The sequence below is a fragment of the Manis javanica genome, chromosome 6 (genome assembly GCF_040802235.1).
Source record: "Manis javanica isolate MJ-LG chromosome 6, MJ_LKY, whole genome shotgun sequence".
Lineage (NCBI taxonomy): Eukaryota > Metazoa > Chordata > Mammalia > Pholidota > Manidae > Manis > Manis javanica.
In genome coordinates this window covers 108238893-108256267 of record NC_133161.1, presented here as the reverse complement: position 1 = coordinate 108256267, position 17375 = coordinate 108238893, and the positions used below count along the sequence as shown (strand labels likewise).

The window sequence follows — 17375 nt, the reverse complement described above, 5'->3', positions numbered from 1 at the left end:
CTGGGGCACTCTCACTCCCCAACCACCCGGCGGAGCCCGCCCACAACCCACGCCCCGCCCCAGCCGGCGCGACTCAGTGACGTCGACCCCAGCAGGGGCGGGGCTGCGTGCTGACGCCACACGCTGGGGCGGGGTCGAGAGTTTGGAGACCCGGAGCGGGGCATCGGATCCTCTTTCGGGTGGAGCCGAGTCCAAGACAGGTAAGTGCGCGCTGCTGCCGGGCCCCGCCCGGTCGGAGAGGTTCCGCATCTGTCGGGCAGACGGCGGGAGTCGCGGCAGAGGGCCAAACCGCCGCGCCTTCGTTGTCGCCGGCGCCTTGGTGACAAGGAGTGAAGCCGGATGGAGCGGGCTGTGGAGGGGAAGTGGGCCGGTCGGGACCTGACGGACGTGCGTGGCGGCCAATGACCCGGCGGGCCCCGCCTGACTGGCGGAGATTGGCGGTTGCGGGCGCGCGCGGGTGTCAAGAGGAGCGCGGAGCGGCGGGGCATTGGCTGTGGCGGCCGGCGGATGTGAGCAAATGGGCACGCCGGGGTGACCCCCAAGGTCAAGGGGGCGTCACGTGTGCCGCCCGGCGGTGTCCTTTACCCGCAGGGCGGACGGAGGGGCTGCCCGACCTTGAAGCGGCTGCGGGCTTTGGGTGGTGCCCGCCTAGAGTATGGGGCGGGGTCGGCGCCTATTCTGGCCTTCGCTGCGCTCCTGGGGTGACGCCCTTGAAGAGAACTCCCCACGTACTCAATGCCCACCATACCCATCTGTCCTGAGCTCCTGGGGAGACGCCTTTGAGTAGAATACTCTTCACCACCCCACGTTCGCAGTACCCACCGTGCTCAGTATGCCACCCTACCTATCCTCACGCTCCTGGGGTGATCCCTTGAGCAGAATACCCTCCAGCGCCCATGTACTCATGCTCAGTACCCCACTGTACTCAGCACCCTGCTGTACCCATCCTTCTTCCTGTGCTCCTTGGGGTGATACCCTAAAGGAATAGATTACTCTGCAACACCCACTGTACTACTCATCATCTCCTTGCGTGCTGTTTAGGGTGACAACCTAGATGGTCGTGTATGCTCTACAGGGTTCCACCATACTCATTCTTCCAGAGGTGTGGTAGCCCATGTTTAGATGTAGCTCATTTCCTGGAGGGAACACCACCTTTTCCCTTTCACAAAGCTGTGTGACTTAAGTGAGTTGCATACCGGTGGCAGGCACTGAGTTGACAGGAACCTGCAACCTGCTATCTCTGCCCTTTGCCCAGAACAGAGGAGAGATGACTCTGAGGCACCAGTTGTGAAATGTCTTGGGGTTTCTCTGTGCCTTTGTTCTGTAGTTCTGTACTTTGAAGAAGGGAGTGGAGGCCCACTTCCAGGTACACTCTCTGAGCAGCTTTAGGATGAATGTCCTGGAATGAAGCCTTGTTTGCTGTGTGGCAAGAGGTGCAACATTCAAACCAGTTTTTTGTGCAGGTTTATGGAAATATGACAACTGTTCTAGCTTTGCAAATTAGGTGCAGACTGGCTCTTGGAAAGTTGGAAGGAAGATCAAAGTATCCTAATTATTTTTTTGAGAGCACTTTCCATGCTTTAGTTTTTTTTCCTTAACAGCTTTATTGAGATACAATTTGTGTACTGTAAATTCATTCAAAATATATAATTAAATGATTTGTAGTGTATTCAGTTATTGAACCATTTCCACAATTCAGTTATTTTTAAAGATTGACTTTAAGAAACATGTTGGTTTCATTTAAATTTGCTTATTATATACCAAATACTGTATTTGTTTATATCATACATATACATATATGTGCACATATATGCATCAGATCAACTTTTAACTGATCTCACTCCTTATTGCCCCATTTGAAAAAAAACCATACCATCTACCTTTTAAATTTTAGATGCTTTTTGTTTTGTGATAATTGTACAGTTATTGAGAAATTTATTTTGAGAATTGTATGGTTTGAAATATGTACAGATAACAGTCAAGATACAGAACATTTCAGCTACCACAAGGATCTCACTTCCAACTCCTCAGCTTCTGGCAACCACTCATCTATTCTCTTGGCATGTCAAGAATCTCATGTAAAGAAAATCAATCTAAACAAAGCAAATGAACAGGGAAACAAAACAAAGGACTCATAAACACAGAGAACAGACTGGTGGTTGCCATAGGGTAGAAAACTTGGGGGAGGGGTGAAACAGGTGAAGGGGGAAAAAATGAGAATATTTGATATCTTGATTTGGGTAGTTATGTGAGTGTATACACATATCAAAATTCATTGAGCAGTGTATTAAGATTTGTGCATTTTATTATATGTACCTCAATTTATAAAAAAAGAGAATCATATAGTATGTAACCTTTGGGGGATTGGCTTTTCTCACTGAGCATTAATTCTCTGAAGATGCATGCAATTGTGACCTTATCAGTGATTCTTTTTTGTGCCTCCAGGCAATGGATATACCACAGTTGGTTTAATTGTTCACTCATTGGAGGACATACGCATTGTTTACATTCTTTGGCTAATATGAATAAGACTGCTGTAAACATTCACATACAGGTTTTTATGTAATCATAACTTTTCATTTCTCTGGGATAGGTGCCTAAGAGTGCGAGCACTAGGTGCAAGCATATGGTGGTTACATATTTGGTTTAAAAACTAGCCAGTTTCCATAGTGGCTGCACCATTCTATATTTTATGATGTGTAATGTGTTTGTGATCTACTTTCTCTACATGTTTGCAAGCATTTGATGATACTATTTTTTATTTTAGACATTCTAATGTGTGTGCGGTGATTTCTCATTGTGGCCTTAATTTGCATTTACCTGATGCCTAGTGATAGAATGCCTTTTCATGTGCTTATTTGCCATCTGTATATCCTCTTTAGTGCCCATAATTGTTTTTTCTGCTGTTTTTTAATGTTGATTTTTGAGAATTCTTTATATAGTCTAGTCCTTTGATGGATATATGGTATGCAAATATTTTCTCCTTTAGCTTGATTGTTCATCTTAACAGGATTGTTTGTAAGTTTTAAATTTTGATGAAGTACAGTTTATCAATTTTTGTCTTCTATGGATTGTGTCTTTGGTGTCAAGCTTAAGAATTCTTTGCCTTGCTATAGGCCCTGAAGATTCTCTATTGTGTACTTTTCTAAATGTTACATTTTGTGCTGTACATTTAAATTCGTAATCCATTTTGAGTTAATTTCTGTATAAGGTGTGAAGTCTACTTTGAGTGGTTTCTTTTTTTTTATTTTAGTTTTTCATTTTTGAAAAACTACCTGGTTGATATCCTACCAACACCATTTGTTGAAAATACTATTCTTCCTCCATTGAATTGCTTTTGTACTTTTGTCAAAAATCATTTGTGGGTTCAGGAAAAGATGGCAGCGTAGAAAGGCGAGGCAGAAACCTCATCGCAAAAACACATAAAAGAAGAAAACACAACAAATACAACTAAACCTGAAAACAACCAGAAGACTGCAGAACAGACACCTACACCAGGGGAAGAAGAGAGGACCACACATTAAAGGGTGAAGTGGCAGAGCCATGATCAAGAGCAGGACTGAAGCCCTCCCCCTACCCCAGCCTACAGGCAAGAGAAAGAGGAACAAAACAGGGAAGGAATAGGAGCCCAGGAGCACTGCATACCTGGCCCTGGAGATCTGCCCTGGAATCATGGGCCTATATTACACTGGGTTCTCGTGATTGGTGAGGCTGGACACCGGAAGCAGGTGGAACACTCTGGGAGACTGGGACTCTGGTCATTGTGAAGGACAGATGCACTCCAATGGCCCTGAGACCCAGAGCAGGGTGGCAGTTTGAGAGACTTAGCAGTGGGATGAGGGCCAGAGGGGTGAGGGTTGGATGGAACTGGTTCCTCAGGAGAAAGGGTGGGTGGAGGATACCCACTCCAGCCATTCTTTAGCCCAACAGATTGGGAACTCTCGGGGACCCCAGACTGTCCATTCCCCTTGCTGGCAGCACAGTCCCAAGGCTCCTCCATGTGCATGCTGGTAGACCCAGTGCCAGCCTTGGACTTTGCTCCCTGACAGGCAGCAGGAGACTCTCCCAGCTTCCTTGGCTCCGTTTTAGTCCAACTAGGGAAATGCCTGCAGGAGCCAACCCCAGGGGCTCCATCCTCCATGCAAGTATCCAGGCCTCATGTTGTGGTCCTTCAGCCCATGCAGAGCTGCCCATTGGTCCACACACCCCATTATCCCTACAGCCCCGCCATTGCTGCAGGCTGCCCACAGTGAGTGCAACAGAGTCTTCTGAGCTGAGCACAAAGGCAGCAGCTGAAGCAAACTGCCAGCACCTGCAGAAAAATGTCCTGCCCCACTGCACATCAACAACGGTCTCCTGCAAAATAGAACCAGACACTAAAGAGAAAGGAAAGAAGAGAAAACCACACATGAAAGCGTGAAGTGGCAGAGCCTTGATCAAGAGCAGGACCCAAGCCCTCCCCTGACCCCAACCTACAGGCAAGAGAAAGAAGAACAAAATGAAAGAGTAAAGAATCTTGAGCACCATACAATGCCTTCTTCATAAAACTATATAGGACAGTAAGCTTAACAGAGTTATCTGATAAATACAAAGGAAAACACACAGAAACCCTGACAAAATGAGTAGGCAGAGGAAAATGATCCAAACAAAACTACAGGACAGAACCCCAGAAAGAGGGCTAAATGAAACAGATATCACCAATCTTCTTGATAAAGATTTCAAAATGAAAGTCATAAACATGCTCACAGATTTACAGAAAAGTATTCGAGATCTCAGGGTGGACTTCAGCAAAGAGACAGAGAACCTGAAAAAAGCCACTCAGAGCTGAAGAATACAGTATCTGAAATGAAACATACAATGGAGGGATTTAAGAGTAGGTTAGAACAGGTAGAGGAGATGGTAAATGATATGGAAGTTAGAGAAGAAGAATACAAAGAAGTTGAACAGAGAGAAAAATGATCTCTAGAAATGAAAGAATGATGAGAGCTTTGTGACCAATCCATATGAAACAATATTTGCATAATGGAACCAGAAGGAGAACAGAAAGACAAAGGGAGAGAAAGTCTCTTTAAGGGAATTACTGTTGAAATCTTCCTCAATTTGGGGGAGGAAATAGACACTCATCATGGACGTACAGAGATCCCCTAACAAAAGGAACCCCAGGAAGACAACAGCAAGACACATAATACAATAATTAAAATGGCAAAGATCAAAGATAAGGAGAATGTTGAAATTGGAGAGAGAAAAAAGAATACTTACAAAGGAAATCCCATCAGGCCAACAGCAGACATCTGAACCTCTACAGTGCATTCTGAAGTGACTGCTATAAATGGAAGTATTCCTAAGTCTAAATAGATGTCACCCAAGGGATAGACAAAGAGTACAGAATATGATAATATACAAAGAATGGAGGACAAAGATTTTCTGTTTCCTGGGTCAGCCTTGGAAGGCTGTATTTTTCCAGAAAGCTCTTCATTTCTTTTAAGTTGTCCAATTTATTGGGATATTATTTTTCATAGTATTCTCTAATAATTCTTTGTATTTCTGTGGTATCCATTGTGATTATTTCTTCTCTGTTTCTGATTCTGTTTATGTGTGTACACTCTTTTTTTCTTGATAAGTCTGGCTAGGGGTTTATCTATTTTGTTTATTTTCTTGAACAACCAGCTCCTGGTCTTATTGATTTTTTTTCCCATTGTTTTATTGTATTTCTGTTCTGGTCTTTATTACATCCCTCCTTCTGATTCTGGGTTTCATTTGTTCTTCTTTTTTTAGTTTCCTTAATTGTGAGTTTACACTGTTTATTTGGGATTATTCTTTTATATTGAGGTGAGCCAGTATTGCTATGTCCTCTTAGAACTGCCTTTGCTACCTCCCTCAGATTTTGGGCTCTTGTGTTTTGTTGTCATTTGTCTCCATGTATTGCTTGATTTCTGTTTTAATTCCTCAGATGTAAAAGGACTGAATACTCCAATCAAAAGACATACAGTGGCAGAATGAAATAAAAAAACAAGACCCATGTATATGCTCCCTACAAGAGATTCATTTCAGACCCAAAGACATACACAGGTTAAAAGTGAAAGGATGGATAATCCATCCAAATAATAGGGAGACAAAACCAGGATTAGTAGTACTTCTGTTAGGCAAAATTGATTTCAAAACAAAGAAAGTAACAAGAGACAAGGACATTACCTAATGATAAAGGGATCAGTCCAACAAGAGGATATAACTATTATAAATATCTATGCATCCAACACATGATCACTTACATATGTGAAACAAATACTAACAGAATTAAAGGTGGAAATAGAATGCAGTGCATTCATTTTAGGAGACTTCAACACACCACTCACTCCAAACGACAGATCAAACAGACAGAAAGTAAATAAAGAGACAGAGGCACTGAACAACTTATTAGAACAGATGGACGTAACAGACAATTACAGAACACTCTATCCAAAAGCAACAGGATACACATTCTTCTCAAGTACACATGGAACATTTTCAAACATGGATCATATATGAGGCCACAAAAAGAGCCTCAGTAAATTCAAAAAGACTAAAATTGTACCAACAGCTCAAATCACAAAGGTATGAAACTAGAAATAACTTACACAAAGAAAATGAAAAATCCCACAAACACATGGAGGCTCAATAACATTCTCCTAAATAATCAATGGATCAATGACCAAATAAAAACAGAGATCAAGCAGTATATGGAGACAAATGACAACAATAACTCAACAGCACAAAATCTGTGGGACACAGCAAAGGCCATGCTAAGAGGGAAATATATTGCAATACAGGCCTCCTCAGGAAAGAAGAACAATCCCAAATGAACAGTCTAAACTCACAATTAATGAAACTAGAAAAGGAACAACAAATGAGGACAAAAGAAAGTCAGTAGAAGGAGGGACATAATAAAGATTAGAGCAGAAATAAATAACATTGAGAAGAATAAAAGAATAGAAAGAATCAGTGAAAGCAGAAGCTGGTTCTTCTAGAGAATAAACAAAATAGATAAACCCCTAGCCAGACTTACCAAGAAAAAAGAGTCTGCTCACATAAACAGAATCAGAAATGAGAAAGGAAAAATCACGATGGACACCACAGAAACGCAAACAATTATGAGAGAATATTATGAAAATTTATATGCTAACAAATTGGATAACCTAGAAGAAATGGACAATTTTCTACAAAAATACAACCTACCAAGGCTGACCCAGGAAGAAACAAAAAACCTGAATAGACAAATTACAAGCAAAGAAATTGAATTGATAATCAAAAAGCTACCTAAGAACAAAATGCCTGGGCCAGATGGTTTCACTGCTGAATTGTATCAAACATTTAGTGAAGACCTAAAACTCATCCTCCTTAAAGTTTTCCAAAAAGTAGAAGAGGAGGGAATACTCCCAAACCCATTCTACAATGCCAACATTGAGAAGAATAAAAGAATAGAAAGAATCAGTGAAAGCAGATTCTTTGTTTGAAAGAATATGATCCATGTTTGAAAATGTTCCATGTGTACTTTAGAAGAATGTGTATCCTGTTGCTTTTGGATAGAGTGTTCTGTAGTTGTCTGTTACGTCCATCTGTTCTAATATGTTGTTCAGTGCCTCTGTCTCTTTATTTACTTTCCGTCTGTTTGATCTGAAAGCAGTAATACCAAAACAACGTGAAGACACCACAGAAAAAGAAAATTACAGACCAATATCCCTGATGAACATAGAAGGAAAAATACTCAACAAAATATTAGCAAACCAAATTCAAAAACACATCAAAAAGATTATCTATCATGATCAACTGGGATTCATCCCAGGAATGCAAGGATGGCTCAACATTAAAAAAAATCCATCAACATCATCCACTACTTCAACAAAAAGGACAAAAACTGCATGATCATCTCCATAGATGCTGAAAAAGCATTTGATAAAATTCAATATCCATTCATGATAAAAACTCTCAACAAAATGGGTATAGAGGACAAGTACCTCAATGTAATAAAGGCCATATATGACAAACCCACAGCCAACATTATACTTAACAGCAAGAAGCTGAAAGCTTTTCCTTTAAGATCAGGAACAAGACAGGGATGCCCACTCTTCCCACTTCGATTCAACATAGTTCCGGAGGTCCTAGCCACAGCAATCAGACAACACAAAAAAATAAAAGGCATCCAGATTGGCAAGGAAGAACTTAAACTGTCCCTGTTTGCAGATGACATATTGTATATAAAAAACCCTAAAGAATCCACTCCAAAACTACTAGATCTAACATCTGATTTCAGTAAACTTGCAGGATACAAAATTAATAGACAGAAATATGTTGCATTCCTATACACTAACCATGAACTAGCAGAAATAGAAATCAGGAAAACAATTCCATTCACAGTTGCATCCAAAAGAATAAAATACCTAGGAATCAACATAGCCAAGGAAGTGAAAGACTTATACTCTTAAAACTACAAGAAATTCATGAGAGAAATTAAAGAAGATACCAATAAATGGAAACACATCCTGTCCTCCTGGATAGGATGAATTAATAGTCAAAATGGCCATCCTGCCTAAAGCACTCTACACATTCAATGCAATCCCTATCAAAATACCAACAGCATTATTCAATGAACTAGAGCAAATTGTTCCAAAATTCGTATGGAACCACAAAAGACCCCGAATAGCCAAAGCAATCCTGAGAAGGAAGAATAAAATGGGTGGAATTACACTCCCTGACTTCAAGCTCTACTGCATAGCCACAGTAATCAAGATAATTTGGTACTGGCACAAGAACAGACCCATAGACCAATAGAACAGATTAGAGAGCCCAGATATAAACCCAAGTATATATGATCAATTAATATACAATAAAGGAGCCATGTATATACAATGGAGAAATGACAGCCTCTTCAACAGTTGGTGTTAGAAAAACTAGACAGTTACATATAAGAGAAAGAAACTGGATGATTATCTAACCCCATACACAAAAGTAAACTCAAATGGATGAAAGACCTGAATGTAAGTCATGAAACCATAAAACCCTTAGAAAAAAACATAGGCAAAAATCTCTTGGACATAAATATGAGCAACTTCTTCATGAACATATCACCCCGGGCAAGGAATATGAAAGCAAAAATGAACAAGTGGGACTATATCAAACTAAAAAGCTTCTGTACAGCAAAGGACACCATCAGGATACAAAGACATCCTACAGTATGGGAGAATATATTCATAAATGACATGTGGTAAGGGGTTGACATCCAAAATATATAAAGAGCTCATGCACCTCAACAAACAAAAAACAAATAAGACAATTCAAATGTGGGCAGAGGAGGTGAACAGACACTTCTCCAAAGAAGAAATTCAGATGTAAAAGAAGAAATTCAGAAGGCCAACAGGCATATGAAAAGATTTCCACATTACCAATCATCAGGGAAATGCAAATTCAAACCACAATGAGATAACACCTCACATCGGTTAGAATGGCCACTTCAAAAAATGAAAAACAACATGCTGGAGAGGTTTCAGAGAAAGGGGCACCCTCCTATCCTGTTGGTTGGAATGCAAATTGGTACAACTGCTCTGGAAAGCAGTATGGAGGTTCCTCAAAAAGCTAAAAATAGAAATGCCATTTGACCCAGTAATTCCACTCCTAGGAATTTACCCAAAGAAAACAAAGTCCCTGATTCACAAAAACACATGCACCCCTTATGTTTATTGCTGCACTATTTGCAGTACCCCAGCATGGAAGCAACCTAAGTGTCCATCAATAGATGAATGGATAAAGAAAATTTGGTACATATGCACAGTAGTATGTTATTGAGCCATAAAAAGAAAAATCCTGCTATTTGCAACAATATTGATGCATCTAGCAGGTATTATGCTAAGTAAAATAAGGCAGGCAGAGAAAGACAAGTACCATGTGATTTCACTTATTTGTGGAATATTATAGCAAAACATAAGGAACAAAACAGCATTAGACTTATAGACACTGAGAAATGACTAGTGGTTACCCAGCGGGAGGGGTTGGGATAGGTGCAAGGTGTGAGGGGGCGTAAAGGGGCACAGCAATTCACAATCAGAATATAAGTTAATCATGGGAAGTCTTGGTCCATTTGGGACCATGGGAACTGTGATGTACATTTGAAACCAACATAAGATTGTATATTAATGATACTTTAATTTTAAAAATTGTTTGTTTTTCTGTGGGTCTTTTAGAATTCAGCATTCTGTTCCATTGGTCATTCTGTCCTCACTGTTAATATTACACATTCATGATCATTGCACATACATAATAAATGTTGAAATCAGGTAGATTGATTTCTCCCGTTTTATTACTTTTCTTCAGAATTCTTTTAGCTCATCTAGTTCCTTTGCGTTCTTCCTATATAAATTTTTAGAATAATCTTGCCTATATACACAAAAAAATCTTAGTGGCATTTTGATAGGAATTGTGTTATCCTGTATATCAAGTTGGAGATAATCAACATCTTTACTATGTTCAGACTTAAAAACCCATGAACATAATGTCAGGCAGCTGCATCTGGGGAGATGTCTCCTGCACACCAGGTGAGACCTTATCCTAGACCATGGAGGGTTCTTGACTCTGAACAGGTAAGAAGTCTCAAGCAGGTCAGACAAGTATAGGTAAGGAAGGAATTCATTAAAGCAAGAGCACTAGAGAATGGCAGTAGCTGTACAGGCAGCAGAGAGCGAGGGAGGACAGAGAGAGGAGAGTGAAGCTCACTGAACTCTTGCGCAGCATAGGGCAGATCCCTTCCCAACTCCTGAAGCATGGGTTGCCTGATATTCAGTGTCTGCTTGAATCTTCACAGCATGGGAACTAAGCGCCTATCATCCCAAGATTTGGGGGAGCCGCAGAGCACTGGATGGAGTGAGATTATGTTCTGAGAACTTTCCAAAGGCAAATAAAGGATATTTTCAGGCAGGCTACTAAAGAGTGTGATCATTCAGTTGCAGTCCTACCCAGGTCGCCTAGGTGACAGTAACTTGCAAAACCAAATCAGAGATCTCAGTAGCCCTTCCCTGCTTGCCTGAAGTAGGACAAAAAGCATGAAGACTTGTGCTCAAGTCTAGAAAATAGATTGCAATGGCAAAGTGATGCAATGTACCACTGGAAGAGTGCAGAGACATAACGCAGGAAGTTGAGCAGTGAGAAGGCTTTATTTAAAAAGTACACACTCGAAGAAAGTGGAGTACGGGCAACCTCTGAGGGGAAACGCACTTAAGGACTTAGGATTCTGTCTTTTAAGGCTTTCAGGAATGGAGTAAAGGGCAGGGGGGGTGTTGGGTGTAGGCTTTACTTGTGGTTTCATGATGTTTCTCTCACCCACAGTCCTCTAGAGAATTCTGTAAGATAAACTTAACATAAAGAATTTATTGATCTTGTTCTTCTCGAAGATAGTGGTGGCCCTCAAGCACTGGGAACTTATCAGGACTGCTTACCCTGCCTTAAGATAGGGTGGGTTATTTTTTTCAAAGTATCATTGATATACACTCTTACGAAGGTTTCACAAGAAACACAATGTGGTTATTACATTTACCCATATTATCGAGTCCCCCCCATACCCCAATCCAGTCACTGTCCATCAGTGTAGTAAGATGCCACAGAGTCCCTATTTGTCTTCTCTGAGCTACACTGTCTTCCCCCTTGACCCCACACACACCATGTGCACCAATCATGATGCCCCACAATCCCCTTCTCCCTCCCTCCCCCACACCTCCCCTTCAGTAACCACTAGTCCCTTCTTGGAGTCTGTGAGTCTGCTGCTGTTTTGTTCCTTCAGTTTTGCTTCATTGTTACACTCCACAGATGAGGGAAATCATTTGGTATTTGTCTTTCACTGCCTGACTTATTTCACTGAGCATAATACCCTCTAGCTCCATCCATGTTGTTGCAAATGGTAGGATTTGTTGGTTTCTTATGGCTGAATAGTATTCCATTGTGTGTATGTACCACTTCTTCTTTATCCATTCATCTACTGATGGACACTTAGGTTGCTTCCTTATCTTGGCTCTTGTAAATAGTGCTGCGATAAATACAGGGGTGCATATGTCTTTTGGAATCTGAATTGTTTTCAAAATAGGGTGGGTTATTGTCTGATTACCAAAGCATATATTGGGAATCTTACCTCTTAACTCCCTGATACTTAAAATGAAATCTTAGCCTTAAGCCTTAAGAAGCCTTAAGCCCTCCTGTTCTTACTATACTGTTTATATATCAGCATTTTTCATGATAGGCAGGAAGAGTTAATCATGATGCTTGTCCCACATCTGTGCTGTACCTCAATAGTATGTCTCTCCAGACTTTTTAAAATCAGCATTTTGTAGTTTTTAGCATGTAAGTCATGCATGTTTTGTTAGACTTACACTAAGTATTTCCTTTTTAAATTTTTGGGTTTTATGTGTACTTTGATAGTACACAGAAGTAAAACAATTGAATTCTGTATGTTTAACTTGTATCCCGTGGCCTTAATGAATTCACTTGTTTGTTCTATGGTTTTGTAGATTTCTTGAGGTTTTATACATAGACTACCATGTCATCTGCAAACAGGAGTTTTTTACTGTCTCATCTGAATTCACTTTAGTTCCTTTAATTGTTTTATTGCACTAGCTACCACTCTGAGTACTATGCTGAATGGTAAGGGTGAGATTGGACATCCTTGCATTGCTCCCATTTTAGAAAGAAGCATTCAGTATTTCACCATTGGTAGGATTTCAATCTTTTGGATTTTACTAAGGCTCTTTGTGTGGCCTAGTATGTGGTCTATTCTGGAGAATGTTCCATGTGCACTTGAGAAGAATGTGTATCCTGTTGCTTTTGGTTGTAGAGTTCTATAGATGTCTGTTAGGTCCATCTGTTCTAGTGTGTTGTTCAGTGCCTCTGTGTCCTTACTTATTTTCTGTCTGGTGGATCTGTCCTTTGGAGTGAGTGGTGTGTTAAAGTCTCCCAAAATAAATGCATTGCATTCTATTTCCTCCTTTAATTCTGTTACTATTTGTTTCACATATATTGGTGCTCCTGTATTGGATGCATATGTGTTTATAATGGTTATATCCTCTTGTTGGACTGAGCCCTTTATCATTATGTAATGTCCTTCTTTATCTCTTGTTACTTTCTTTGTTTTGAAGTCTGTTTTGTCTGATACTAGTCTTGCAACACCTGCTTTTTTCTCTCTGTTGTTTTCATGAAAAGTCATTCTCCATCCCTTGACTTTTAATCTGTGCCTGTCTTTGGGTTTGACGTGAGTTTCTTGTAAGCAGCATATAGATGAGTCTTGCTTTTTTATCCATTCTATTACTGTGTGTCTCTTGATTGGTGCATTCAGTCTATTTACATTTAGGGTGATTATTGAAAGATATGTACTTATTGCCATTGAAGTCTTTAGATTCGTGGTTACCAAAGGTTCAAGGTTAGCTTGTTTACTACCTTACTATCTGACTTAACTCACTTATTGAGCTGTTATAAACACAGTTTGATGATTATTTCTTTCTGTTCTTTTTCCTCCTCCTCCATTCTTCATATGTTGAGTGTTTTGTTCTGTGCTCTTTTTAGGAGTGCTCCCATCTAGAGCAGTCCCTCTAAGAAACCCTGTAGAGGTGGTTTGTGGGAGGCAAATTCCCTCAACTTTTGCTTCTCTGGCAATTGTTTAATCCCTCCTTCATATTTAAATGATAATCGTGCTGGATTATCCTTGCACGAACAGTATCCTTGGTTCAAGGCCCTTCTGTTTCATTGCATTAAATATATTATGCCATTCTCTTCTGGCCTGTAAGGTTTCTGTTGAGAAGTCTGATGATAGCCTGATGGGTTTTCCTTTGTAGGTGACCTTTTTTCTCTCTCTGGCTGCCTTTAATACTCTGTCCCTGTCCTTGATCTTTGCCGTTTTAATTATTATGTGTCTTGGTGTTGTCCTCTTTGGGTCCCATCTCTCAGGAGTTCTATGTGCCTCTGTAGTCTGAACAACTATTTCCCCCCCCCAGTTTGGGAAGTTCTCAGCAATTATTTCTTCAAAGACACTTTCTATCTCTTTTTCTCTTCTTCCTCTGGTACCCCTGTAATGCGGATATTGTTGCTTTTGGATCGGTCACACAGTTCTCTTAATATTGTTTCATTCCTGGATATCCTTTTATCTCTCTCTGCGTCAGCTTCTATGAGTTCCTGTTCTCTGGTTTCTCTTCCATCCATGCCCTCTTGCATCTTATCCATTCTGCTTATAAATCCTTCCAGAGTTTGTTTCACTTCTGTAATCTCCGTCTGTACGTCTGTAATCTCCCTCTGGACTTCATCCCTTAGCTCTTGCATATTTCTCTGCAGCTCTGTCAGCATGTTTATGATTTTTATTTTGAATTCTTTTTCAGGGAGACTGGTTAGGTCTGCCTCTGCAGATCCTTTCTCAGGTGTTGTTTGAACTATCTTGGACTGGACTAAATTTTTTTTGCCTTTTCATGGGGATAGCGGTGGCTGTAGCCAGGTTGTGGGTGTGGCCGCTGGGAGAAGAAAGTGCTTTCCTGCTTCCTGGATGCCTTGCTCTGCTCCGCTGCCTGTGACGGTTACCCGCACTCCTGGAGCCACCACTGGGTTTGTCCCCTAAGCTGCTGTGGGCGGGGTGTCTGTCAGAGCAGCTTGGAGCCCTGTGGGGAGTGGCAGGCACGCCAGGTGTGCTCCTCCATGCTAGCAGCACCCCTGCCGGGCAGCTGTGTGGCAGCAGTGACCTTTGGGTCTGGCCCGGGTGGCTGTGCATTGGGCTGGGATTCTGGTTGGCTGCTGGGAGCCCACCTGCTCCCTCTGGCTCCACTGCAGGTGCGCGTGGGGCTCTCCAGCGCGGGCGTCTACTGGGCTCCTCTGGCTTCACTGCCACTGGTGCATGCGAGGTGTCCCCGGGCTGTTTGGTCACGCCACTGCGATCTTGCACAAGCCTCTCTTGGTCCCGTCTGGCGCCACTGGCGCACAAATCTGCTCCTAGTCCCTTCCGGCGCTGCCGTCCCCAGCACGTGCTTCCACTCTCCTGCTATTGGGCCGGTGTGTCAGTGTCCATGCCAGTTTGAGGAATGACTGGCAGGCTGCTTAGTGCCAGAGGGGCTTCAGAATTACACTGCCTCCGTTTAGGGCACCTAAGTTTCCCCGGTATTCCCAGCTGCTGGGACAACTTCGTCCACCTATGGGGTCCCTGTCTCTTTAAGACTTGCAGGAAGCACTCCCTTTTCTTTTGTCTCAGGGGCGCTGGTTGTGGGGACCTGCCCACAGGTTTTGCTTTTCCGTTTCTCTAATATCCAGCACCCCGTGCACCTTGTGTCTGCGCTCCGGGTGCGGATTTCTAGAGCTGTTTGTTTAGCAGTCCTGGGCTTTCACTCCCTCCCCGTTCCAACTCCTTTCTTCCCGCTGGGTTCTGGGGTGGGGGAGTGTTCGGGTCCTGCCTGGCCGTGGCTTGTATCTTACCCCCTTCATGTGATGTTGAGTTCTCACAGATGTAGATGTATCCTGGCTGTTGTACTGCATCCACTGGTGTCTCTTTTAGTAATAGTTGTATTTATTGTATTTTCATAAATATATATGTTTTGGGGAGATTTCCTCTGAACTACTCACGCCGCCATCTTCCCGTGATCCCTATTGCACTGATCTTATATCTATCTGTTCTAACCCCATTTTGAAAGAGGGGGCTTGAAGTCTCCAACTATAATTGTGTGTTTGTCTTTTTCTCTTTTCACTTTTATTAGTTTGATTCAGATATTTAGCACTTCCATTGTTTGGCACATACACCTTTGAGATTGCTTTGTCTTTCTGGTTGATTGACTTTTTATCATTATGTAATGTTTTTCTCTGTCTCTGGTTATTTTCTTTGCTTTGACCTTTACTTTATCTAATAATAGTAAGTCCTTCTGCTTTTCTTTGATTAATGTTTGCATGGGAAGTAATTTTTCATTCTTTTGATTTCAACTCTTATATCATTGTTATATATGAAGTGAATTATTGTAGACAAGCATATAGTTGGATTCCTGTTTTATCTACTCTCCCAATCTGTCTTCTAATTAGTAGATTTAGATTATTTACATTTTGTGTTGTTATTGATATCTTAGAGACTACCATTTTATTCTTTATTTTCTGTTCTGTTTCTTTTTCCTCTGCTTTTTTTTCCCCCTGACTTCTTGGAGGTTACTTAAACACATTTTAGAATTCTGCTTTTATTTATATATAGTGGTTTTATATGTATCTCTTTGTATAGCTGACTTAATGGCTGTGTAGATATTATATTACATATACCTAATTTGTCATTGTCCTCTCATGTCATCATTTGATCAGTTTGATGTGTAAAACAATACCTCCATCCACATCCCTTTACCCTTCCCCGTTTAAAATTGTCTTAAACGTTTTCTCTACTTAGGTTTAGGACCACATCAGACATGTAGGTTTTGCCTCCTCCATCACACATCCATTGCTACTTGAAAGAGGGAAATTATATTTACTTATATGTTATTCTTCCCATCGTCCTTTTTCCCTATATGATGTTGCAGAATTTCTTCCTTTGTGATTTCCTTTCCATTTAGAGAATTTCCTTTCAGGCATTCATTTAGGGCAGATCTGCTGTTTGTAGATTTTCTTAGTTTTTCTTCATTGAGGGTGTCTTGATTTCTTTTCATTCCTGAAGGGTATTTTCACAGGATAATTGGATTCTGGGTTGACAGTTATTTTCCTTTAGCCCTTGGAAAGTGTGCACTTCCTCCTGGCCTCTGCAGCTTCTGGTGAGAAGTATGCTTTGCAAACCATTTATAGTTTTCAGAAGTGTGGTCATGATGTGCCTTGCCAAGAATCTCTGAGTCTTAGTTGGCTTCTTGTATCTGCAGAGTTATGTCTTTTGCCATGTTTGGGAAGTTTTCAGCCATTATTTCTTTGAACATTTTTTCAGTCCTTCCCGCATCTCCTGAGATTATGATGACATTTTCATGTCATAATTAATATGACCACATTTATATTTATTATTAGATCTTTTGTTACAGTCCCACACGTTTCTGAGACCCTGTTTATTTTTTTCTCAGCCTATTTTGTTCATTATTCAGATTGAGTGATTTCTTTTGTTATATCTTCATTTTCACTGAATTTTTTTGGTTCCCCTCCGTTCTGCAGCTTAACCCATAAATCAAATCTTTTTTATTTTGGATATTGTTCTGTTCTGGGATTTCCGTTCCTTTTTTATATCTTCTCTCTGAGTCTTTTAGTTTTTCATTGGTTTCAATTATGTGCATAGTTGCCCATGAAAGCAGTTTGATGCTGGCTCTTTGAAATTCTTTGCCAGAGAATTCCAACATTGGTATCATCTTGGTGTTGACATCTATAGATTGTCTTTTTTGTTTTGGTTAAGATGG

At 41.0% G+C, this 17375-nt stretch overlaps 1 protein-coding gene across 8 annotated transcripts in view; it reads left to right on the top strand.

Annotated features, from left to right (window-relative positions):
- Window positions 1-82: 82 nt before the first annotated feature.
- OGDH (oxoglutarate dehydrogenase) overlaps window positions 83-17375 on the top strand; it is an 83179-nt gene continuing 65886 nt past the window's right edge. For 4 of the 8 annotated variants that reach the window (XM_073239198.1, XM_073239196.1, XM_073239201.1 and 1 more), the window contains exon 1: window positions 83-200. The gene's annotated coding sequence lies outside the window, so the exon portion shown is untranslated. The remainder of the gene's footprint in view (window positions 201-17375) is intronic. The other 4 variants (XM_073239203.1, XM_073239200.1, XM_073239204.1 and 1 more) reach the window with 1 other exon arrangement.